The 23,253-nt window shown below is 45.4% G+C and overlaps 1 protein-coding gene across 1 annotated transcript in view; it reads right to left on the bottom strand.

Annotated features, from left to right (window-relative positions):
- PPP2R2C (protein phosphatase 2 regulatory subunit Bgamma) overlaps positions 1–23,253 on the bottom strand; it is a 214,017-nt gene that overhangs the window by 148,367 nt on the left and 42,397 nt on the right. The gene's annotated exons all lie outside the window — the stretch shown is intronic.

Raw genomic sequence — 23,253 nt, forward strand, 5'->3', positions numbered from 1 at the left:
GGGGCAGGAGGAGGGCAACCTCGCAGGCAGAAGGCAGAAAGGACTGGGAAGGAAAGAGTGGGGTCGCAGCTGAAGAGGGCGCACATGGAGAATGGGTACTCGGGGGAGGGGAAGGACACTGGCCCCCTTCGTTAGTGGAAGAGGGTGGGTCGTGCAAGTTCTGGGGCCCCTTGGGAGCACTGAGTACATGTGAAGAAGCTGGGTGGAGGGGTTCCAGCACCCGACAAGGCACAACTGGATGAAATGGCTGGAGGAGTGAGTGGGCCTCCCCCAGGCAGGGCTCTGAGATATCCCCTCATTCCCGCCTCTTCTGACAGGTGAAAAAGTTAAAGAAACACAGAGCTAGGTACCTCCAAAACCAAAATGGAAAATGTGTCCCCTCCTCCATCCCCTCCCTCCCCTCCAAACCCAGGACTCTGCCAAACAGGAACTTCCCTCTGGTCATCAGCCTGGCACATAGTAGTGGGCCCTCAAAAAATATTTGCCTCCTGTTTTGCCAAGCTGCCTCCTCCTCCACCGTGACCCACCGCCTAATGAATCACAGTCCCCTGCACGGGGCAAAGCCTCAGTGGGGATTCAGAGGTGTGGATGAGGAACCATCAGGCCTCCCTAGGAGCTCAACAGAGCCTTCTTGGAAAGGGAAGGACTGTGTGGCTTGCCTGGGAGGGGTAAGTCAGTGGGGTAACCAACGCTGCAGGGGCTCTTGGGTCTAAGGCATAAGTGGAGCCATGTTCCACGTGGGGACTGGTCTGTAATGGCCTCCACTTGTTTCAGATGGTTTTGGGAGAACTCCAGACAGCCCCAAACTGCAGTGGAAGTAGGAGAGTCCAAAGGTGTTGGGGCAGGGAGAGTGGGGTTGTGGGAAAGACAAGGGAAGGTGATGCCATCTCAGGTTTCTTGGAGAGTGAGAGGGAGTTTTCGAAACTACAGCTGGGCTTTCGTGCCTTTGAAATCCCCAGAACGGACCTATGAGGAGATGAAAGGCCCCCACCAGCCCCACCAGCACTTTGCAGGGTGTCATGCAAGGGCTGGCCTGGGGAGAGGCCCTGGGGCCCTGCCAGCACCTGCTTTGGCAGGTGCCCTGCCCTGTCACAGCCTCCACCTTTTCACTGTGGAACAAGCCAAAATCTCCCAGGCATGCAGACTCCATTCAAAGACCAGGTAAATGCAAAGGCCGGAAGGATGTGCTTGTTCTTTGTCGCTTTCTATCCCATAGGAAAGTGAATGACACCCACATCGGCCCCCACCCACCAGCCTGGCATGTTCTCCTCTCTCTCTCACACCTGTCTGCTCATATGCCCCCCACCTCACATCCTGAGCCCAGCCCCCCACTCTCTGTCCACACCCCCTCACTTCTCTAGCTGAGGCCAGCAAAATGGCTACGCTGGGAGAAAGACAAGCTGGGTTCAAGTCCTGACCACAAGGCAGCCCAGGCACAACCTCATCATCATGTGATGGCAGGAGTGGGAGTGGCCCCATGGGTTTGGGTGGCCAGTCCTGCTCAGCAGGGGCCAGGCCTCCTGTGAGCTCTCTTGTTATCACGCTAAGGCCCACCCTCCTGCACATTCCTCAGTCTCCCTCTCTGATCATGGAGAGGTCCCCTCTCCCCATCTGTCAATCCTGCCAAAACACCCACCCTATGCTGGCATCAGCCTCATCTCCCGGGACGTCCTGGACTGCAATGTAAACAGCCCCACTTGGCCCGACACAATAAATCATCCCTTTCCTCAGCTTCTGAGCCGTGCTGGGGACCCTGCAATGGGTGGTCTTTCCAACCTGACTGGGCCCCAAAGCTTGCATCCATCCCCTCGTCACCACTCACCACCCCATCCTGTCCCACCCCCACCACAAGTAGTGGCTGGGATCCTGCAGACTGTCTCCTCCATTTCCTGGAAGCCCTCCCCCTCCAGCAGAACCAAGGACTCTCCTTCAGCCCCCTGCCCACCCCCGACCCCCACTCAATCACACAATCTGCTGCTTCCTCATCTGTATCTGCACACAGCCCTGCCCCCGCTGACAGAAGCCTGAGCTCCAGATCCTGCCACCCCCAGCCTCTCTGTACAGACTCCTCTCTGTGCTTTCATTCATTCATTCGGAATGTTTATTGAGCATCTACTATGTGCAGGCATGTTCCCAGCTCTAGGGTAGTGTGGAAGACAGTATCGAGAAATGCTCCGCTCCATGGAGTTGGCCTCCCAGTGGGGTGAGATGGACAGCATAAAGTGAGCATGAACTGTGTGGGCCATGACTGGTGCAGAGGAGAAGGCGGGATGCAGGGATGGAGAGGAACGGGGAGGAGGTGCCATTTTATAAAGGTGAGTGTAGAGGACAGCTCAATAAGGTGAAACTTGTCAGCATCTCTCCAGATGCTTCCCACAGCATAAGCCTGCTTGGGTCTCTTCCACATTCAAAAGCTGTCCTCACTCCATGTCCCTTCAGCCACCAGTGCATTGCATTTCTGCCATTCACAACCACAGTGCCAAAAGAGCACATCTACACTCGCCATCTCCTCACCCACTGCCGTGCCCTCCCGCCTGGCTTCTTGCCATCCATCGCACCCCAGAAAAGACACTTGTGTCACGGGGCATGAGAATGACGTTCCTGTTTCTGGAACCAGTGGACACATGCTGGTCTCTCTCTGTGCCAAGCTCTCATGAGGCTCACCCTGTGGACCACACGCTTCGCTTTACTTCAGTGGCACCACCTTCCGCTGCCACTTCTCAGCAGGTTTACATGCTCCCCTCCTTCTGACGGCCCTACCAGGCTGTGTCTCCCTGTGCTTCTGTGCCCCCAACTTGTTGTAACTGACGGAGAGAACACGCATGGAAAGTGGGCTGTGCACTGCACCATGTCCCCTCAAATGCACATGCCGAAGCCCTAACCCCCAATGTGATGATGTTTGCAGGTAGGGCCTTGGGGAGATGAGGGTTAGACAAGGCCATGAGGGTGAGGTATTCATGGACAGATTAGTGCCCTTATAGGAAGAGACCAAAGAGCTTGCCCACTGTCTCCCCAGGTGCTTACGGGAGCACATGGCGAGACAGTGGCCGCCTGCAAACCAGGAAGGGACCTCACCAGGAATCAGATTGGCCAGAACCTTGATGTTGGACTTTCCAGCCTCCAGAACTGGGAGGCAGTACATTTCTGTTGTTTATGCCACCTATCCTGTCATGTTTATTATGGCAGCCCAAGCCGACTGCACAAAAGTTAAATGTTCAGCTTGAAGAACGACCACAAAGTAAACACTCATCTAACCACCAAGTCAGGAAAGGGCACTAGCCACCTCTCGACGCCTCTCTCACTCCCCTCTCTCTCCACTTCCATGGATTGAACAGCTGTGACTCCCAAAGTTCATATATTGAAATTCTGTCCCCTAATGTGATGGTTTTAGGAGGTGGGGTCTTTGGGAAGTAATTAGGTCCCAAGGATGGGGCCCTCATAATGGGATTAGCACCCTTATAAGAAGAGAGTGAGAGAGTTTGCTTCCCTTCTCTGTCCCTCTCCCCCTCTCTCTGTCATATGAGGACACAACAAGAAGTTGGCTATCCACAAATCAGGAAGCCCTCATTAGACACATGATCTGCCTGCGCTTTGACTTTGGACTTCCCAGCCCCCGTTACTGTGAGAAATAGATCGTGGTTTACGCCATCCAGGCTACAGTATTTTTGTTCTGGCAGTCCAAACTGACTAAGATACCACCCCAAAGATAACCCCCATCCTGACTTTGAATGCTGTAGTTTTACTACTTACTAGTAGAATTGTAAGGTAAGAATGTTTTTGTAACTGCTTTCGTTTGCACAATGTTTTGCTTCTGAGGGGCACCCATGCTATTTATATATGTAGCTGTAATTTATTCATTTCTGATTGTTACGTAATACTGTATGGTGGAAATACACTGGGGCTGACCCCACTGTTGTTGGGCATGTAGGTTGTTTGTTCAGTGTGGAGGCTAATTATGAACAACACTTCTGTGGCTCAGCATTCATGTGTACACAATTCTGGGAACTGGCTGAGTGCAGCAGCTCATATCACCAGCACTTTGGGAGGCTGAGGCAGGCAGATTGCTTGAGCCCAGGAGTTCAAGACCAGCCTGGGCAACATGGGAGACCCCATCTCTACAAAGAAATACAAAAATTAGCCAGGCATGGTGGTGCACGCTTGTAGTCCCAGCTACTCGGGATGCTGAGGATCACCTGAGCCTGGGAGACAGAGGTTGCAGTGAGCCAGGATGGTGCCACACTGCACTCCAGTCTGGGTCACACAGCAAGATTCTCTTAAAAAAAAAATTCTAGGAATTGCTGAGTGAGTGATAGGGTCTGTTTGTTTAGCTTTAGTCATGGATGTCAACCAGTTTACCAAAGAGGTAACAGAAGATTGTCCCTGTTGATCCACAACCTCCTTAAATAAAGTATTGTCATTTTGATTCTAACCATCCATCACCTCTAATACCAAACCCAGCATCCTCTCTTAAAACTGGACTGGACCTCCTCTTCGTCTGCACTTAGGATGCACTGGAGTCATCCCAACTCCCACACCTTCACCCGCCACAGCCTGTCCTCCGTCCAGCCCTGTCGATGTGCACTCACACAGAACTCTCCAGCCCTTCCCCTCCTCGAGCCAGCCTCACTGAGTCAGAATTCAGAGCCTCACTCCTCCCTCATGTGGCCGTGTTCCCCTTCCTGGTTCAGATGTTCCAGGCTCCCAGCTCCACATGACGACATCTCAGCTCAAAGGTCTTCACAGTCTGGCCCCAACTGCATCTCCAGCCAACTCCCTGTGTGCCACGTTGCTTCTTCCCTGGACAGCTGCCCCTCCCAGACTCTGCATCTGCACACACTCATGCTCCCGCCAGCAATGCCATCCCTACATCTCACCTTTTCTCCATTTGGAACTAGCCTAAATGCCATGATTAATGGTGACTCTAGCAGTGGCTAGCATTTATTGAATGGCCACAGGGGAGGTCATTAGGGCTGACCACACACATCCTGCTTCTCGCCTCCTTCTGTGCCTGGGGTAGATTTGCACTTCCCTATCCCTTTTAATATAGGTGTAGTCATGAGACTTGCTTTGCAGAGTACAAGGTGAGGTGAGTGACTAGCATCTCTTCCTCAGTGGCCTCTGTGGAGTTTGCCAAATTCTTTTTTTCTCTGACTCAGGATCTTGGAAAAGCACTCATCAAGATAGATTGTCCATCAGCCTAAGTCCTTAATTGAGTACAAATAACAGGGCCCCTGTTCGATGTGCTGAGCAAGTGAGAAACATCCAGGTGATGTGTTTTGTCACTGAGAGTTGTGAGTTGTTGGTGACAACAGTACATCCTCATCTACCTGCCTGCTACCTCCCCCTTTGCCAGCTGGTGGCTGAGCACTTCACAGAGGTGACTTCATTCTGTCCTCAACACATGACAGCCCTGCCTCAGCCGGAATGAACTAGAAGACTACAGTCATGAATGACCCTCTAAAACGCAGCAGCTTCGAGGCTATTTCTCACTCATGCTGGATGTTCATCTCGAGTGGGCTGCAGCTCTGACCCCTGTTGTCTTCTTCCTGGGACCCCAGCTGATGGAGTTGCACATGCCTGCGTTTGTGCAGGGGTAATAGAGACAGGGGCCATGAGCTCACTCTACAGTGTCACTGGCCCAAACAAGTCACAAACCACCACATGCAAGTTCAGTAAGGGCAGGGAGGGCACCACGGGTCACACAGCCACGTGACCTCAGCAGAGCATACAAGTACAGTCTCTTTCCAGGATGGGGCTGCTAATGTGTTGCACAATAATACAGCCAACCACAGGACCCGCTTTACAAATGAACAAACGGCACCTTTCTCCCAAGTTACTCAGCTCCTAAGTGGCAATCCGGAGATGTACCCAGGTCTGTGATTCCAGAGCTGGTATGGTCAGCCCATATATACCGCCTGGTATAACACGGCAGCTAGCTGTACTAACCTAGCTGCTTCTCTGCCAACATTCCCCTCCATGACCACTCAGGTCCCAGGGCTGAGCTTCCAGTTGGCTTTCTTGGCTTGTTCCACCACTTTGAACCTCATAGAGACTGGGCAAAACAGTGCCGCAATGGATCTTCCCTCCAGTGAAATGATAAGACAAAAGCCCGCCCACCCCACCCACAGCCCAGGTCGCCATGTCTCTGGAGGGAGAGAGAATGTCTTGGAATTCTGAGATATGCCAAGACCCAGCAAATGAAGACCAAGTCTGTGTGGAAGGGCCCAGAGCCATAATCCAGCCCAACACCTTCAAGGTTAATGATCTTCTGCCCCTAAACGAGTAACGCCTGTGACAGAAAATTTGGAAATAAAGGAAAATATAAAAGTTATGGTCCTGAGTCCAAATATAATTGCCAGAAACCTTTTAGAGTGTGTTATCCCAGGACCTTTTCAAGGTAGAGTTTTGTTTTTACATAATCATGATCAGAGCTTATTTTTTTGTATTTTGTTTTAGTGACATACTTCAAATAGACTAAAATGTATTATTACAATCCCCTACCTTTTGAATATTGATTCAAGAGGAATCAATATTAGCATTGACATATTTGCTTCAGCTTTTTTTTTTACTTTTTAAATTTTATTTTATTATTTTTTATTTTATTTTATTTTATTATAGAGACAGGGCCTCACTATGTTGCCCAGGCTGGTCTCTAATTCCTGGACTCAAGCAGTCCTCTCACCTCAGCCACTGAAGTAGCTGGGACTACACGCACAAGCCAATGCTTCGGTTCTTTTTATTTGAGAAATGAGACCACAGAGATATAGCTTAAGTTCCTTTACATCCCTTCCTAGTCCTCATCTTTCCTTTTTCTTTCCAGAAGCAAACACTATCCCCAAAGTAGTGCTTTCTTCCCATTTATGTTCTATTCCTTAACATACATACATGTATTGGATCATTTTACGTAATTTAGAAATTTATATAAACATGATCATATTGATCACACCATACTACAAACTGCTTTTTTTCCTAAGCATTATGTTTTCAGCTCTACCCTAGTTTCTTCATTGATCTTGCAAGCTGGCAGAAAACAATCAATGGTGTGCCGGAGCTTGCTCCAAGAACCTTCTCGCAAGAGCTGATCATGCCTGTCTTTTCCCAACTCTATGTTTGATGATATCACGATGGTAGCTAGAAATCAGCCATGGCAGAGGATTTACATCCCAGAAATTGGCAAATTCTACAAATTAAGGGTTTTTTTCCCTGGATAGCAGGTTGTTAAATATTTGCCAGCATACAATTAATGTATTATTTCTTCTACCTGCTCTCCACCCTCCCAGATAATATTTAGGTTGTTTCTAACCTTTTTGAATTTCAAACAACACTGCAGGTACATCCTTTTACTTAGTTCCTCATAGCCTGCAGTGTAAAGGTTTCCTAGGATAGACAGGTGGAGGGCGAGACTACTGAGTCATACTGGTGACATTCCTTCTGGGTCATGCATACTGGAATATATACATATTTAACTTCCTACTCGTTGCCAAATAGAGAAGCAATTTACACTCCTACAGCAGTGTATCACATTCTCAAGTGACACTTGGAATAGACTTAAATTCATGTGAAGTTGATGGGTGAACGGATATGTGATGATTGCTTACTTTGCATTTCCTGATTCCTAGTGTTTGGGAATCTTTCCACTTGGCCATTTGAATTTCCTCTTCTATGAATCGCCTGTCTTTTCCCATTGCCCATGTCTCCATTTGGTTATGTGACTTTCTCCTTACTGGCTTCCCAGTGATTTTGATACAATTGTATCCTCTGCTGTTTATATATGTTGCAAACCTATCCTCTGTCTGTTTATATGTTGCAAACATTCTCTTCTAATTTGCCGTTTTTGTCTTAATTTTGTTTATGGTACTCTTGTCCTACAGAAGTCATTCATTTTGATGTGGGAAATTCATCAATATTTATCTTTTAAGCATTTCGCCTTTTGTGTTCTGTTTTACCAATACTTGTCTACCTGCTGAGTTATAAAGGCAGTAAACAGAACGTCCTTTCTTCATGTTTTAGGACATATATTTACCTCATTTACAGTATGTTTTTCTGTTTGCGGTGAGGCAGTGATCAAATTATGTACTTTTTCCATATGAAGAAAATAATATCCAAATCATTCATTGAATAGTCCATCTTTTTCCCACTGATTTAAAATGCCACTTCTTTTCTATACCAAGCTCCCATATACATGTGGCTCTATTTCTGGACTCTCTGTTCTGTTCCATTGGTCTTTCTGTCTGGCCCGTGTGGCAGTACTACCCTGCCTTAGAGCGGCAGCTTTATAACAAGTCAATATCAAGTAGGTTGAATGGCACAGACTTTGCCTTTCATCAAAATTGTCTTGGCTATTCTCGGACTTTTGCTTTTCTATACAAATTTTCAGTTTTTCAGATCCCAGTGAAAATCTTGCTGGGGCCGGGCATGGTGGCTCACGCCTCCAATCCCAACACTTTGGGAGGCTAAGGCAAGTAGATCACCTGAGGTCAGGAGTTCGAGACCAACCTGGTCAACATGATGAGACCCTGTCTCTACTAAAAATACAAAAATTAGCCAGGTGTGGTGGTGTGTGCCTGTAGTCCCGGCTACTCGGGAGGCTGAGGCAGAAGAATAGCTTGAAGCCAGGAGGTGGAGGCTGCAATGAGCCGAGATCACACCACTGCACTCCAGCCTGGGCAACACAGTGAGACTCTGTCTCAAAAGAAAAAGAAAAAGAAAAAAGGAAATCCTGTTGGGATTTTCACTGAAACTTCAATTAGCTTATAATTAACCAGAAAAAATAGACATCTTTCTGATACTGAATCATCCCATCAATGGATATGGTCTGTCTCTGTATTTATCCAAATCTTCTTTCATGTCCTTCAATTAAATTTTACAAATTTCTTCTTAACAATAACAACCATTTATATAGAAGTTAGTATGTGCCAGCTACAGTTCTAAACACCTTATATTTATCAACTCAATCTTCCCAGCTTCCCTGTGAGGTGAATAATATTATCTCCCTTGTACAAATGAGGAAACTGAGGCACCAAGCAATCAAGTAATTTTCCCAAGCCAGGAAGCAGTAGCGCCATGATCTGAAACCAGACAATCTGGATTGGGATCCTCTGCTCCGAACCACTGAACCACTCTCTTATACTACCTCCAAAAGGGCTGGTGTTAGATTTTCTCTTAAGTGTCTTATAGATTTTACTGCTACTGTAAATAGGATTTGCCCCTTCTTATATGTTCTAATTGGTACCATTGTTCAGTAGGAAGGCTATTGATTTCACTATGTTTTCTTGTGTCCAGCAATTTTGTTGAACTGTCACATTTTTCTAATAGTTTGAGAGTAGCTTCTCTTGGATTTTCTATATAGACAATTATGTCATCTGCAATTAAAGACAATTTTGGTTTTACCTTGCTGTTCTTATCCCACTTGCTGTCTAGTCCAATTGGTTCCAAAGCAAGGCAGTATCGAACAGCAGTGGTGGTAGAAGGCTTCTTTGTCTTAGTTCTAGCAATGCTTTTAAAGTTTCATCATGAAAAATGATGTTTGCTGTCATGTTTTGATAGATACCCTTTCTCAGATTGAGTAAATTCCTTTCCTAGTTTTCTGAGAGAATTTCCTTAGAATAAGTATAAAAATTTGTCTAATGTGAATGCTTTTTATTTGGCTACTTGCTTTGTTTTGTGATATCTATCAATAAGATAATATGACTTTTGCCTTTAATCTATTAAAGAAGTGAATTAAGTTAACATTTTTTGTCTTTAACTATGCTGACATTCCTAGGGTGAACCTTACATGTAATTAGATGACTGATAGATAAATAGATAGATAGATAGATAGACAGATTGATAGATGATAGATAGAGCCATATTTGTTTTGCTGATATTTTTAATTTGAATTTTGCACCTATGTTTACAAGTCATACTGATTAATAATTTTCTTGCAATTTTCTAGCAAGTTTGTACTAACATCATAAAATAAGTTGAAGAACTTTCACTTTTTATGTTTTTATAGAATAGTTTGTGTATTATAGAGATCATATTCCAAACAGTTTCCAAAATTGTTATATCATTTTACATTCCCATCAGCAGTATATAAGAGTTCCAGTTTCTCCATATCCTCACCAAAATTTGCTATAGTCAGCCTTTTTAATGATAGGCATTCTAACAGGTATGTAACAGTATCTCATTGTAGTTTCAATTTGCATTACCCCCGTGACTAATGACGTTGCTCATCTTTTCATGTACTTATTTCCCATCTGTATATCATTTTTGGTGAAATGTCTGTTCAGACATTTTGTCCATTTATTCATTGGGTTGTTTGTTTTCTTACTATTGAGTTTTGAGAATTCTTTATATATTCTAGAAACAAGCCATTTATCAGATACATGCTTTGCAGAGAATTTCTGTCAGTCAAGGGCTTGTCTTTTCATTCTCTTAAGTGTCTTTCAAACAGGAGATGTTTTTAATTTTGATGAAGCCCAATTTATTAATTTTTAATTTTATGCGACCTGCTTTCAGTGTCATATCTAAGATATTTTTGACTAACTGAAGGTCACAAAGGTTTTCACTCTGTTTGCTTCAACAACAGGAATTAGTAAACTATGGCTTGCAGATCAACTGCCTATTTTTATATATAAAGTTTTACTAGAATACAGCGATATCTATTCATGTATTTTCTATGGTTTCTTTCACACGACAGTAGCAGAGTTCTATCGTTATGACAGAGTCCATGTGGCCCACAAGCCTAAACTACTTACTATCTGGTCCTTTAAGAAAAAATTATTCACCTCCTGTTTTAGAAGTTTTATAGGTTTAGGGGTTTATATTGAGATCTATGATCCATTTTGAATTAATATTTGTATATGGTACAAAATATGGATTGAAGTTCATTTTCTACACATATACAATTGTTTTAGGCTCTATTATCTAAATATTCTCCACTAAAGTGCATTTCAGTCTCTATTCAAAATCAGCTATATCAGCTGCCATATACGCATGCATCTATTTCTGGACTCTGTAGTGCATTCCCTTGATCTGTTAATCTATCTTGACACCAGTATCACTTGTATCAATTACTGAAGCTTTATAATAAATCTTGAAATCAGATCGTGTTAGTCCTCCAACTTTGTTCTCTTATTTCAAAGTTGTTTTGGCTATCCTAGGTCTTTTGTATTTCTATATGAATTTTAGAATGAGTTTTTCAGTTTCTAAAAACAAAAAAAAAAAAACCAAAAAAAACAAAAAAAAAAACAAAAAAAAACCTCTTCAGATATCATTTACACTGTGTTGAATTTCAGATCAATTTGGGGAGAACTGCCATCTTAACAATATTGAGTCTTCCAATCCACTAACATAGTATATCTCTCCACTTATTTAAGTCTTCTTTAATTTCTATCATCAATGTTTTATAATTTTCGGTACATAAGTCTTCTACGTCTTTTTTCAGATGTATTCCTCCCTACCTCATATTATAACTGGTAGTTTTTAAGTTTCTATTTTGATTGATCTTGTGCCTTGCAAACTTGTTAAAGTCAGTTATAAACTCATTTATTATAACTACTTTTTGTAGATACCTTTGGACTTTCTACATAGATAATCATGTCATCTGTGAATAAAGACAGTTTTACTTCTTCCTTTCTAATCTGAACATCTTTTTTCCTCTTGCTTTACTGCACTAGCTATAACTTCCAGAAGAATGTGTGCTGAGAGTAGACATTTTTGTCTTCTCCTGATCTTAGGGAGAAAACACTCAATATTTCATTTAGCCTGTAGGTTTTTCTCATAGATGCTCTTTATCAAGTAGAGGAACTTCACTTCTATTCTTAGTTTCTTGAGAGATTTTATCAGTTTTCTCAAGAATAAAGGTTGGTTCTGTGAAATCCTTTTTGTGTTTATTGAGCTGATAGCATAGGTTTTTATAGATTGTTAATATGGTAAATTACATTGATAATTTTTGCAAGTTAAACCTACCATGCATTCCTGGGATAAACCCACTTGGCTATGATGTATTATCATTTTTGTGTATTGTTAGATTGAATTTGCTAATAATTTTTTAATTCATGTACATGAGGACTATTGACATTGGTCTGTAGGGTTTTTTTTTTTTTCATACTGTCTCTCTGGTTTTGAGATCAAGGTAACTCTGCCCCACAGAATGATTTGGAAAGTGTTCTCTTCTCTAATTTTTGGAAGAGTTTCTGTAGAATTAGTATTATTTCCTCCTTAAATGTTTACTGAAAGTCATCAGTAAAGTCATCTGGGCCTGGAGTTTTCTTTGTGGAAAGGTTTTAAATTGTAAATTCTATTTACTCAATAGTTATAGGACTACTCAGGATATCTATTTCTTCTTCAGTAAGCTTTGGTAGTTTGTGTCTTTCCAGGAAATTACTCATTCCCCCTAAGTTGTTGAATTTATTAGCAAAAATTTGTTCATTATCTTCTCTTATTATTATTTTAATGACTGCTAAATATATACTGATGTCACCTTCTCATTCTTGATACTGGCAATTTTGTCTTCTCTCTTATTGTCCTGGTCAGTCTGGCAAGAGGTTTATCAATTTTATTGATAAAAATCTTAGATAACTTTTTTATCAATAAATAACCAACTTTGGGATTACTTTATTTTCTCTATTGTTTTTATTTTATATTTAGCCAATTTCTCTTCTAGTCCTCGCTATTTCCTCTCTTCTGCTTACTCTGGGTTTAATTTGCTCTTCTTTTCCTACTTTCTTAGGATGGAACTCAAGGCCATTGATTAGGAACTTTCTTCTATTCCAATATACGTGTTTGGTGCTGTTAATTTCCCTCTAAGTATTGTTTAGCGACATCTCATAGATTTTAATACATTGTATTTTCATCTTCATTCATGTGAAAATACTTTCTAATTTCCCTTTTGATTTCTCCTTGGACACATGGGTTATATAAAAGTGTGTTGCATTGTTTCCAAATATTTGGAGATTTTACAGAGTTCTTTCTGTTATTGATTTCTAATTTAATTCCATATGACAGAGAACATACTTTTTGTGACTTGAGTCCCTTTACATTTATTGAGACTTATTTCATGGCCAGAATATGGCCTATTTTGATGAATGTTCTGTGGTGTATACTTGAACGTCATTCTGCTGTTGTTGGGTAGTATGTTCTACAAATATAAGCCAGGTCCAGTTGGTTAATAGTGTTGTTCATATCTTCTATTTTCTTACGCATTTTTGGTTTACATGTTTCATCAATTAGTAAGAGAAGGTTATTGAAATCTCCAACTATAATTGTAGATTCATCTATTGCTTCTTGTAGTTCTATCATTTTTGCTTCATGTCTCTGATTAGGTGCATAAACATAAAGATTGTTATACCCTTTTAATTAATTGTTCCCTTTATCATTATCAAATTACTTTATTTAACCTGGTAATATTCTTTACTGTGAGATCTACTTTGAGATTAATATAGCCACTGCAGCTCTCCTTTGATTAGTGTTAGTTAACACAATATTATCTTTTTCATTGTATTACTTTTAACTCTTGTCTTTATATTTAAAGTGGGTGGCATGTAGGCAGCATACATTTGGGTCTTGCCTTTTCATCCAATCTGCTGATGTCTTTTTATTGGGATATTTAGACCATGGCTGCTCAATATGATTATTGGTATGATTAGGTTTATATCTCTCATCTTGATATTCATTTTCTATTTATTCTATTTTCCTTTGTTCCCTTCTTTCTCCTTTTCTGTCTTCTTTGGGATTAACTGAGCATTGTTCAATGATTCCATTCTATCTACTTTCTGACTTCTTAGCTATAACTCTTACTGTTTTAGTAGTTATTTTTAGGTTTATAGTATACATCTTTAACTTATCACAGTCTACCTTCAAGTGATATTATAGCATGTCAAATATAGTTTAAGATACTTATACTTACTTATAATAGAATACTTCTATTCTCCCCTCTCAGCCTTTTTGTTATTATTCAGTTTACTTTTCTATATGTTATAAACTTCACACTACATGGTTATTATTTTGTGTCAAGAGCCTATTATACTTTAAGGGAATTAAAATAATAAGAGAAAATATTATATCTGACCTATGTAGTTACTGTTATGCTCTTTGATCCTTTGCATAGATCTATATTTCCATCTAGTATCACTTTCATTCTGTTTGAAGCACATCCTTTAACATTTGTTGTACTACAGGCGTGCTAGTGATGAATTCTTTCAGCTGTTATGTCTGAGAAGTCTATTTTGCTTCTATTCTTGAAAGATTATTTTCTGGATATGAACTCTAGGTTGATTACTTTTTTTAAATTTCATGCTTTGAGGATATTGTTCCACTGCCTTCTCACTTGCATTATTTTCTAGGGAAATCTGCTGTAATCCATATCTTTACTGCTCTGTATATAACATGTTTTTCCCCACCCCACACCTTTTTCTGGCTACTTTTAAGATTTTCTCTTTATTAGTTATTTTGGGCTATTTAATTATAATGTGCCTTAGTGTGTTTTTTTTTCCATTTTTATTGTGCTTGCGGGGCAATGAAATTCTTGTATTTGTGGGTGTACCATGTTCATCGAATTTGGAAATTTGCCAGCCATTATTTCTTCAGACATTTTTCTGTCCCTCCCTCTCCTCTCTTTCAGAAACCCCAGTTATACATAAATTAGGCCTCTTAAAGTTGTCTCACAACTCAATGAGAAAGTCTCTTTCTCTTTAAAATTTCTGTTCTTTTTTTGTCTTTTTACTCTATTTCTTTTTGGATAGTTTCTATTGCTGTCTTCAAGTTAGCTAATCTTTTGTTCTGCAATGTCCTGTCTGCTGTTAATCCTATCCAGTGTGTTTTTCATATTATACATTGTAATTTTCATCTATAGTAGTTTATGTCTTTTCTATATCCTCCATGTTGATTGTATGTCCAATCTTTCCTCTAGCTTTTAGAACATACAGAACATGATTATAATAAATGTTTTGTTGACCTCGTCTGCTAATTTTAACATCTGTGTCAATTCTGGATCAGTCTCAATTGATTGACTTTTCCTTCATTATGGTTTGCATTTTCCTGCTTCATTGCATGGCTAGTAATTTTTTACTGGATGCCAGACATTGTGATTTTTGCCTTTTGGGGTGCTGGATTTGTTTGTATTCCTATAAATGTTCCTGAGCCTTGTTCTGAAATGTAGTCAATACATTTATAAACAGTTTGATCCTGGACAGGCATGGCAACTCATCCCTCTAATTCTACCAGTTTCGGAAGCTAAGGTGGGAGGATCACTTGAACCCAGGAGTTCAAGACCAACCTAGGCACCATAGTGAGACCCTGTCTCTACAAAACATGGAAAAATTAGCCAAGCATAGTGGCATGTGCATGTTGTCCCAGCTTCTCAGGAGGCTGAAGCAGGAGGATGGCTTGAACTTGGGAGATCAAGTCTGCTGTGAGACATGATTACACCACTGCATTCCAGCCTGGGTGACAGAGCAAAACCCTGTCTAAAAAAACAAAAGTGAAACAGTTTCACCCTTTCAAAAGTCTTGCTTTGATGATTTGCTAAGCATGCTTGCAGAAATTATCAATCTAGGACTAATAATTCCCCACTACTGAGGCAAGACTTTCCTGAGTTGTCTACCCAATTTCCTGTGAATTACAAGATTTTCCAGTCTGGCTGGTAAGAGCAGGCAGTACTCCTGACTGTGTGTGTGCTCTAAGTACTGGTATCACAGGTCTTTTGGGGGGTTCTTTCCCTGACTGTGTAATTTTCTTGCCTGCATGTGATCAGTACTCAACTGAGCACTCAAGTTAGACTTCTGTGTAACTCCAGAGCTCTCTTTCTTTGCAGCTCTCTCCACTCCATTAGTCTGCCCTGTGAAATCCAGCCACTTTGATCTCCCCAGACTCAGCTCATTCTTTCAACTCAGGGGTTCCAGCAGATTCTGGTGGGCAACCTCTCCCTGCAACATGGCCAGGAATCTCTCAAGGCAGTAAACTGGAGCAGTGCTTGGCCTCACCTTGTTTATTTCCCATCACTCAATGATCACTTTCATGTCTGATGTCCAATTACTTAGAAATCGCTGTTTCATTTGTTTTGTGCCTTTTTTTTTTTTTTTTTTTTTTTTACTTGTTTAAGGTGGGAAGGTAAGTCTGGTCCCTATTACTCCATCTTGGCCAGAAGCCCAGCAGCTCATTTTAAGCCTTGAATCCTCCCTCCACATTGGGCTTCAGGTAAGTAGCAGGTACCTCCTATTACTCCTCATGCAGAGATGGGATTCCCAGCACAGCCCTCTCCAAAGCAGTACACTCCACAAAACCTCTTTTATTACGCACCCCTCAACCCTTTCATACCCTGCCTGTCAGTAAAGAGTTGGAGCATCCTTGCAACAAACTTTTGACAACTTTCTTTGAAAATATTTCTTCAACTAGTTCCTCACTTTAATGTGTCATATTTATTTTATTTGGTTATCTCAGTGAGAATGGAAGGCACGGATATACCTAGTGCCTGGCACATCATGGGTGCTCAGGGAGTCTCTCTTACCCCTAACTTTTTCAGATTCTGCCAGTCCACTACTCAAACAAGTGAGCCGAGTCTTGTGGGGAATGGGATTCACAGAGAAGCCCCTCTTTGCCATGCCAGGTACAACAGGAAACCACCCGTCAGCACCTGACTTAATTGCATCACTATTTTCAAACTTAACACCAAAGAGAAGTGGATGGTATAACTTTTTACCCCATACACTGAATTCAAACAAAATAAATGGGCACAGAGCTAATCCCTCCCCTAGGCCAGCCCTGGGGAAATTTGGAAAACAGGCAATTAAGCATGATCGAGCAGTCTGGCCCAGGAGGAAAATGACCTCCGCCTGCACATTGCTCTCTAGAGATCGATAATTCACAGCACTTGCCAGCCACATGTGCAGCCCCCAGGCATCCATCCCTCCCACCAGCTGGCTCAGCCCTTTCAAGAGGTGCCCAAAGGCCTGATGCTCATTCCCACCTCCCACCTGGGCCTGGCCATGTCACGAAAATGAGACTCCAAGCCTTTTGTGGGCAGGCTCCTGGGAGTGCTCCTCTGGGACTTACGTCTTCCATCTATAAAGGGACTGCAGGGAATGAACTCTACCCAGCCTTCAGCAGGGAGATGGCATTCTTCTTTCCCACTGGCATTTCCAAGCCATCTTCTCATGACATTCTTTCATGGAGCCTTCCTAGATTACTTCTGTGCTTAGAGTCATCACTAAGTCCATACCGCATTTATTAACTGTTCATTAATTTTAAACATGATTGTTCACCAATTAAACATCAGGACTATAGGACATACTGGAGCAGAAACCAATGAACAGCACCCACTCCTGCCTTGAGGGCTCGAGGAAGCCACAGTCCTGAGAAACAGATGGACGGGGAACCAGACGGGACAGGTGGGACAGAGGAATGGGGAAACATGACTGCAAACCACACCAGCCACATCCCCTAGAGTGAGGTGGGGAGGAAGACCCACGCTGTCTCGCCACTCCAGGGAGAGAGGACGTGTCAGGGCACAGTGTTAGGGCAGCTCTGCATCTCTCAAGATATTCTGAAACGGAACATCAGCCATGGCGAGAAGCTGAGGTTGCAGCCCCGCTCCCATGCCGCACCCTGGACAAACGCTCCTCACGCATGATTTCACTCCATTTCCACACACTCTGTGGGTAGGGACTCTTAGTGTCTTCCTTTCACAAATGGGAAAACTGAGGCTTAAAGAGGTTAAGCAACCTCCACCAGGTCGCACATGAGCAGTGGATAAGACCTGACCCCAGGAAGCCTGGCTGCAGAGCTGGGCCCCAGACTTCTCCTGAAAGTGGGGCACCACCCTACATAAACTCTCCACCCCAGCCCCAATGCTCCAAGGCCCTGCTCTGTGTCACTCACAGATCTGTTTTACCCCATTTCCCCCACTGTAATGTCATCTTCATGGACAGGGATTTTTGCCTGTTTTGCTCACTGTGTAGCGCACCCTAGTGCCTGGTGTGTGGCAGGAATTTGTATTTGTTGGATGAATTTGTGGATGAGTGGATGATCAAGGAGGCCAGTACGTGGCTCAGGTGGCCAGCCCCTCATCCTGCCCCCTCCCCAGTATCTCCATGCCTCCTGTATGATGGCGGCACAGGATGACCAATGAGCTTCTGCACAGAAGATGGGGCAGGCTACTGGGGTGTGTCACGGTGGGCCAAGCCAGGGGGTCATGAAGGGCAGCAGTCCAGGTATTCCCTTGGGGAACTGGAGAGTTGAGTCAAATGGGGCTATCAGAACCCAGAAGGCCTTGATAGCCAGGGAAGTGATGACTGGTTCAAACAGGAGGGTGGCAAGGCCAGGCCATCAAGGGGTAGGTCTCTGGAGGTGGCCAGCTGGGCCAGTGATGTAATTTGGCTCTGTGTCCCCATCCAAGTCTCATGTCAAATTACAATCCTCAATGTTGGAGGAGGGGCCTGGTGGGAGGTGACTGGATCATGGGGGCAGACTTCTCCCTTGCTGTTCTGGTGATGGTGAGTGAGTTCTCCTGAGAGCTGGTTGTTTAGAGGCATGTAGCACTTCCCCCTTTTCTCTCTCCTGCTGGCCATGTGAAGATGTGCCTGTTTCCCCTTTGCCTTCTGCCATGATTATAAGCCTCCTGAGGGAAGCTTACTAGCCATATTTCCTGTACAGCCTGCAGAATTGTGAGTCAATTAAACGTATTTTATTAATAAATTACCCAGTCTCACGTAGTTCCTTATAGCAATGCAAGAACAGACCAATACAACTGGGCTCCACCCACTGGCTCTGCTGCAGGGCCTGAGTGAACTGCTATCCTCCAGGGACTGGTAACACCAGGAACAATAAGGAGGCTTAATCAGGATCCTGTGATTGCAAGTAACAAAAAGCCAGCCTAAACTAACTTAGCAAAAAAGGGGATACAATCCCAGGCCCTGACAGTGCACCCTGGGGCTTAAACTCCATGGGACCCTCTCTGCCTCTCCTCTCTGTTTCTCTCATGGGGTGGACACAGCCAGTAGCAGCTCCGAGGACAGTGCCAGTCCCACAGTGACTTGACCAGAGCCAGAGAAAGTCTCGCCACCCACTGCCATCCAAAAACCTAGGATGGACTCCAACAGGGTCAGCCAGGGTCCCTGCCTACCCCTGGCCAACCCCACAGGCAGAGAGGTCTGGTCTTTGGCCTTTCCAGGGTCGTGGTGCTGAAGACTTGGTGGGGTAGGGGGATGCCATGAGAGCCTCCCCTTGAGTGTTCTGGTGTCTTTCTGCATTCCACTCCAAGGCCTCTGCCCACACCACTGGGCCTGGAGCACATGCTCAAGTATGAGTGAAAGTCAGTGCCCCCATGCCAACCCTCCACCGTTCTGAACTGAGAATCCCTGGAGAACTGCTGCTGCCCCACTGTTTTACAGAGATCAGTTCTGGAGCCCTCTGTATAATTCTCAGTAGACTGGAGCCCCCATCCCTACAGCAAGGACCCAAATGATGTGCCCTAGGATCTCATCCCAAATAAACCGCCTGCTCCCACATGCCTGGCTCAGGCGCTGCTTTCGTGGAATGCAAACTAAGAGACACCACAGATAGGGGGCCTGGGGTTTGGAAAACACACAGCAATGACACAGGTGCAGACCGCTCCAAAAGGAACAAGCCAGACTGTGGCAGGAGAGAGGCCTGTCAGTGGCATGGGCCCCAGGTGTGGGACTGAACTTCGGGGTTAGGATTCTGACCTGTCAACACAATGATGTCCTCCCAGTGGCCTGGGGACCCTATAGGATCTGCTTCCCCTCCCCAGTCTCCCTCCTCACTCCATTCTGACACACCAGCCTCCCAGCTGTTCCTCCAGCTCCACGTGCATACCCCTGCCTCCGGGACTTTGCATCTGCTGTCCCCTCTCCTGGGCCATTCTTCCCTCAGATACCTGCAGCCTCGGCCCCTCACCTTATACAAGACTTGACTCAAATGTCACCTTCCTAATGAGGTCAACCAGGTTCCCCCTACCTACAGTTGCAACCAGCACGCCCACCATCCACCCACCCACACACACATGCACGCGCGCACACACACACACACATGCACACACCCCTCCTGGTCCCCCTTTCTGGGCTTTGCTTTAAATTTTTTCTTGTTTATCATGACCATTGTCTGTCTCCCTCAATCAGCTTCAGGGAGCCAGGGCAGGGGGCGCACGGACAGAGAGGAGAGTCTGGGGGCTTCTTTCTTTTTCACTGTCCTATCCCAAGCAGGGCACACAGGAGGCAGCAGCACAGCTTAGCAAAGGCATGGTGCTGGGGAGATGTGGGAGTTGTGTGCAACATAAAAATGGCACAATGCATCCTGCCCATCAAGATGACACACTCCGTACATCTGGTACACTAACAGTGCCGTGTTAGAAACCTGACACATACTAGATCGATTTGGTGCAAAATGAAAGATAAATTTATGCTGGTGTCTTCCTGAAGCAGAAGCCCATGTCTGTAGTCAGCTCTCCACACCCGCAGCGGAGCACACCCCTGAAGGACGGCAGACACGGAAGGTGGACCTGGCTTCACTCTCATTGCTCTCAACAGTTCCCTGTCCTCTGGGTTGCATTTAAACACCCGCCCCCCAGCCCTCACCCCGATTAATGGTTTTCTCTTTCTGTCGACTCTTTAGTCGGGAGCCGTAGCTTTAAAATCACAGCAGCCTGGGTGTACTCTGTTACCTAGCAACAGCCATAAATCAACAGAACATACTGGAATGTGAAAGCAATCCTTCCTGGCTGTTAGATGCGTTGGCCTTTTTTAATCCAAACATGCTCATTTGCCCCCACGCCTTGACTGCACCCAGCTTCCAGCCTGCAGCATACCTGGGTTTGCACATTTTTTAAACCACCTTAGGGTCTGTCTGATTTTTCCGCCTGAGTCTTTTGTGCTTTCTTGGCACTCTGGCCAGTACCCCGGGACAGGATCAGGCAGGCTCTGCTGACGTGACTGGGGCAGGACCCGTCGGTCCAGCCTAAACTCCTCCATCTCAGCCCTACAGCCAGGGGAGCCCAGACTGGCCCTGCAGTATCTAGAAACACAGGGGACGCAGGAGACCCTGGTTCCTTATCGTAGGTCCCCAAATCGCCCGTCAACCTGGTCCCCTGGGTGAGTTAATATGGGTGTGAAGGCCCTCCCCGGGGTGTCCAGGGGAACGCCTCACTCCCCCCACATTGGACCCAGTAACACATTCATTCATCCATTCCCTTATTCAACAGACAGGAACACAGCACCTCCTGCACGCCAGGCCTTGCCCTTAAGAACTTGCATCCTACTGGGGCGAGGAGCTGAATGTAACACCGAAGCACTAGTCTCCCAGACGGAGGGCACCACATGGGTGCCAGATGCCCAGAATACAAGAGGGACACAAACCCAGCACCTAACTCAGACACTCACAGCCCAGGTGGAGGCCGGCAAGCCCCCAGGGCTCCAAGCACATGCGGCATGCCATCCAGGTGGGAGCCCGGGGCACAGGAAGGTATCAGCTGGGAGCAGGACAGACGGGCATTCCAGGTCAGAGGTCAGAGCTGCACGGGGAGGGAGGAGGCCATACTTCCTGGAGCATGACTGGGGAGCCTGGGGCCAACTCTCATGCAGCTGCGCCCAGCTGCTGCTGCCAGGGTGGAAGCAAGGGGAAACCTGAGTAAAGGGGTTTTATTCAGAGAACTCTCCTGGATGCCCTGTCCAGAAGCTGCCCTGAGACTAGGCTGGGGGCAGGAGACTGCAGCCAGGATGGTGGTAGCCTGGCCCAGGAACACACTGTTGGGAGGACTCTGCTGTCCCTGTGACAGGGGAAGCTGTCCACGCAGAGAGGTTGCTGGAGGAAGAGCAACTTGGGGAGGCCCACAAGTTGGTGGGCACAGCCCGCCAACACCCCATCCCACAGCTGAGGGCCCTGCCCCTCCTGCCCATCCAACTTGCCCTGCCTCTCCTGCCCATCCAGCCTGCCCTGCCAAGGGGCTATGCAGCCTCCACAGCCAGCATGAAGTCCTCAGGCTGACAGCCACAGTGTGGGGTGAGTATCAGGGCCACACAGCCTGGTCCACTCTGCCACTCACATGTCTGCCACACCTGGGTCCGCCCAAGTGACAGCAAGCCAGTGTCGGCACAGGAAATGCCATATGGCCATCAAGGAGGCTGGAAGGACAGCTGGCCCCAGAACACAGCAGCTGGGGCAGGCCTGGGGCCCCTGTAGACCAGCATCCTGGAAAACAGTGTCCCAGGCACTCCCAGATCACCAGTGCCTGGCACAGTACCTGGCATGCAGAGGGGCTCGCAACCTGGGGCTGAGTGCGACAGCTGCCGGATCCCACCTGGGATGAGCCACGTCCCTGCCTGCTCCCATACCCTATGTCCTCCTGGTGAGGGAACAGGCATGGGGTCGGGTCTGGGTTCATCCCATGCTCTGGCAGTGATTCCAAGAGAAAGCAACACCGCGTGAGGGTGAGAGTGAGTTGAGGATACTTTCTCTACCTGGAAATGGAGATAGTAGGTCACTGAGCCTTCCTCCCAGGGATGTGGTGAAAATCAGCTCAAAGATGCCAAGGCACTTTGAAACAGAACTGCTGCCAGGAGGGGGAGGAGGCTCTTGGGCTTACCCTTCCGAGTTTCTCCTGCTGGATAACCTTTGCATCGTGTATGAGTTCCCAGGCTGCCATTATAAATTACCACAAAGTCCGTGGCTTAAAACAACAGAAACCTGTCCTCTCACAGTTCTGGATGCATCTTACAGGGCTAAAATCAAAGTGTAGGCAGGGCCAGTGCCTTCCAGAAGCTTCAGGGGAGACTCTGTCCCAGGGCCCCCTCCCAGCTCCAGGTGGCTGCACTCTTTGCTGCCCCTTGGCTTGTGGACACATCGCCCCAGTCTCTGCCTCCTCCTCTGTATCTCCCTAACCCCTGTCTCTTTTCTCTTATGAGAACACCAGTCATTGGATTTAGGGCCGGTTACCAGAGAGCAAAACCAGGATAATCCCGTCTTCAGATCTTATTTAATTACCTCTGCAAAGACTCTTATTTCCAAATGTGTCACATTCACAGTTACTGCAAATTAGATCTTGGACATATTTTGCGGGGGGACAAAGTTCAGCCCTCTATTTATGGAAAGAAAATCCTAACTTTGAAAGAAACACATTCACAGTGTGAAAATAATCAGACCAAAGAATCATCCCATCTGGACCCCACCATCCCAGGCCTCTGAGGATGGGATTTACTGAGAGCTGATCTGTGAAATGGACACAACAAAGGCTTTGCTTAGACACCCATCCTTGCATTTCCA

Source organism: Chlorocebus sabaeus, chromosome 27 (genome assembly GCF_047675955.1).
Source record: "Chlorocebus sabaeus isolate Y175 chromosome 27, mChlSab1.0.hap1, whole genome shotgun sequence".
In the NCBI taxonomy this organism is placed as follows: domain Eukaryota; kingdom Metazoa; phylum Chordata; class Mammalia; order Primates; family Cercopithecidae; genus Chlorocebus; species Chlorocebus sabaeus.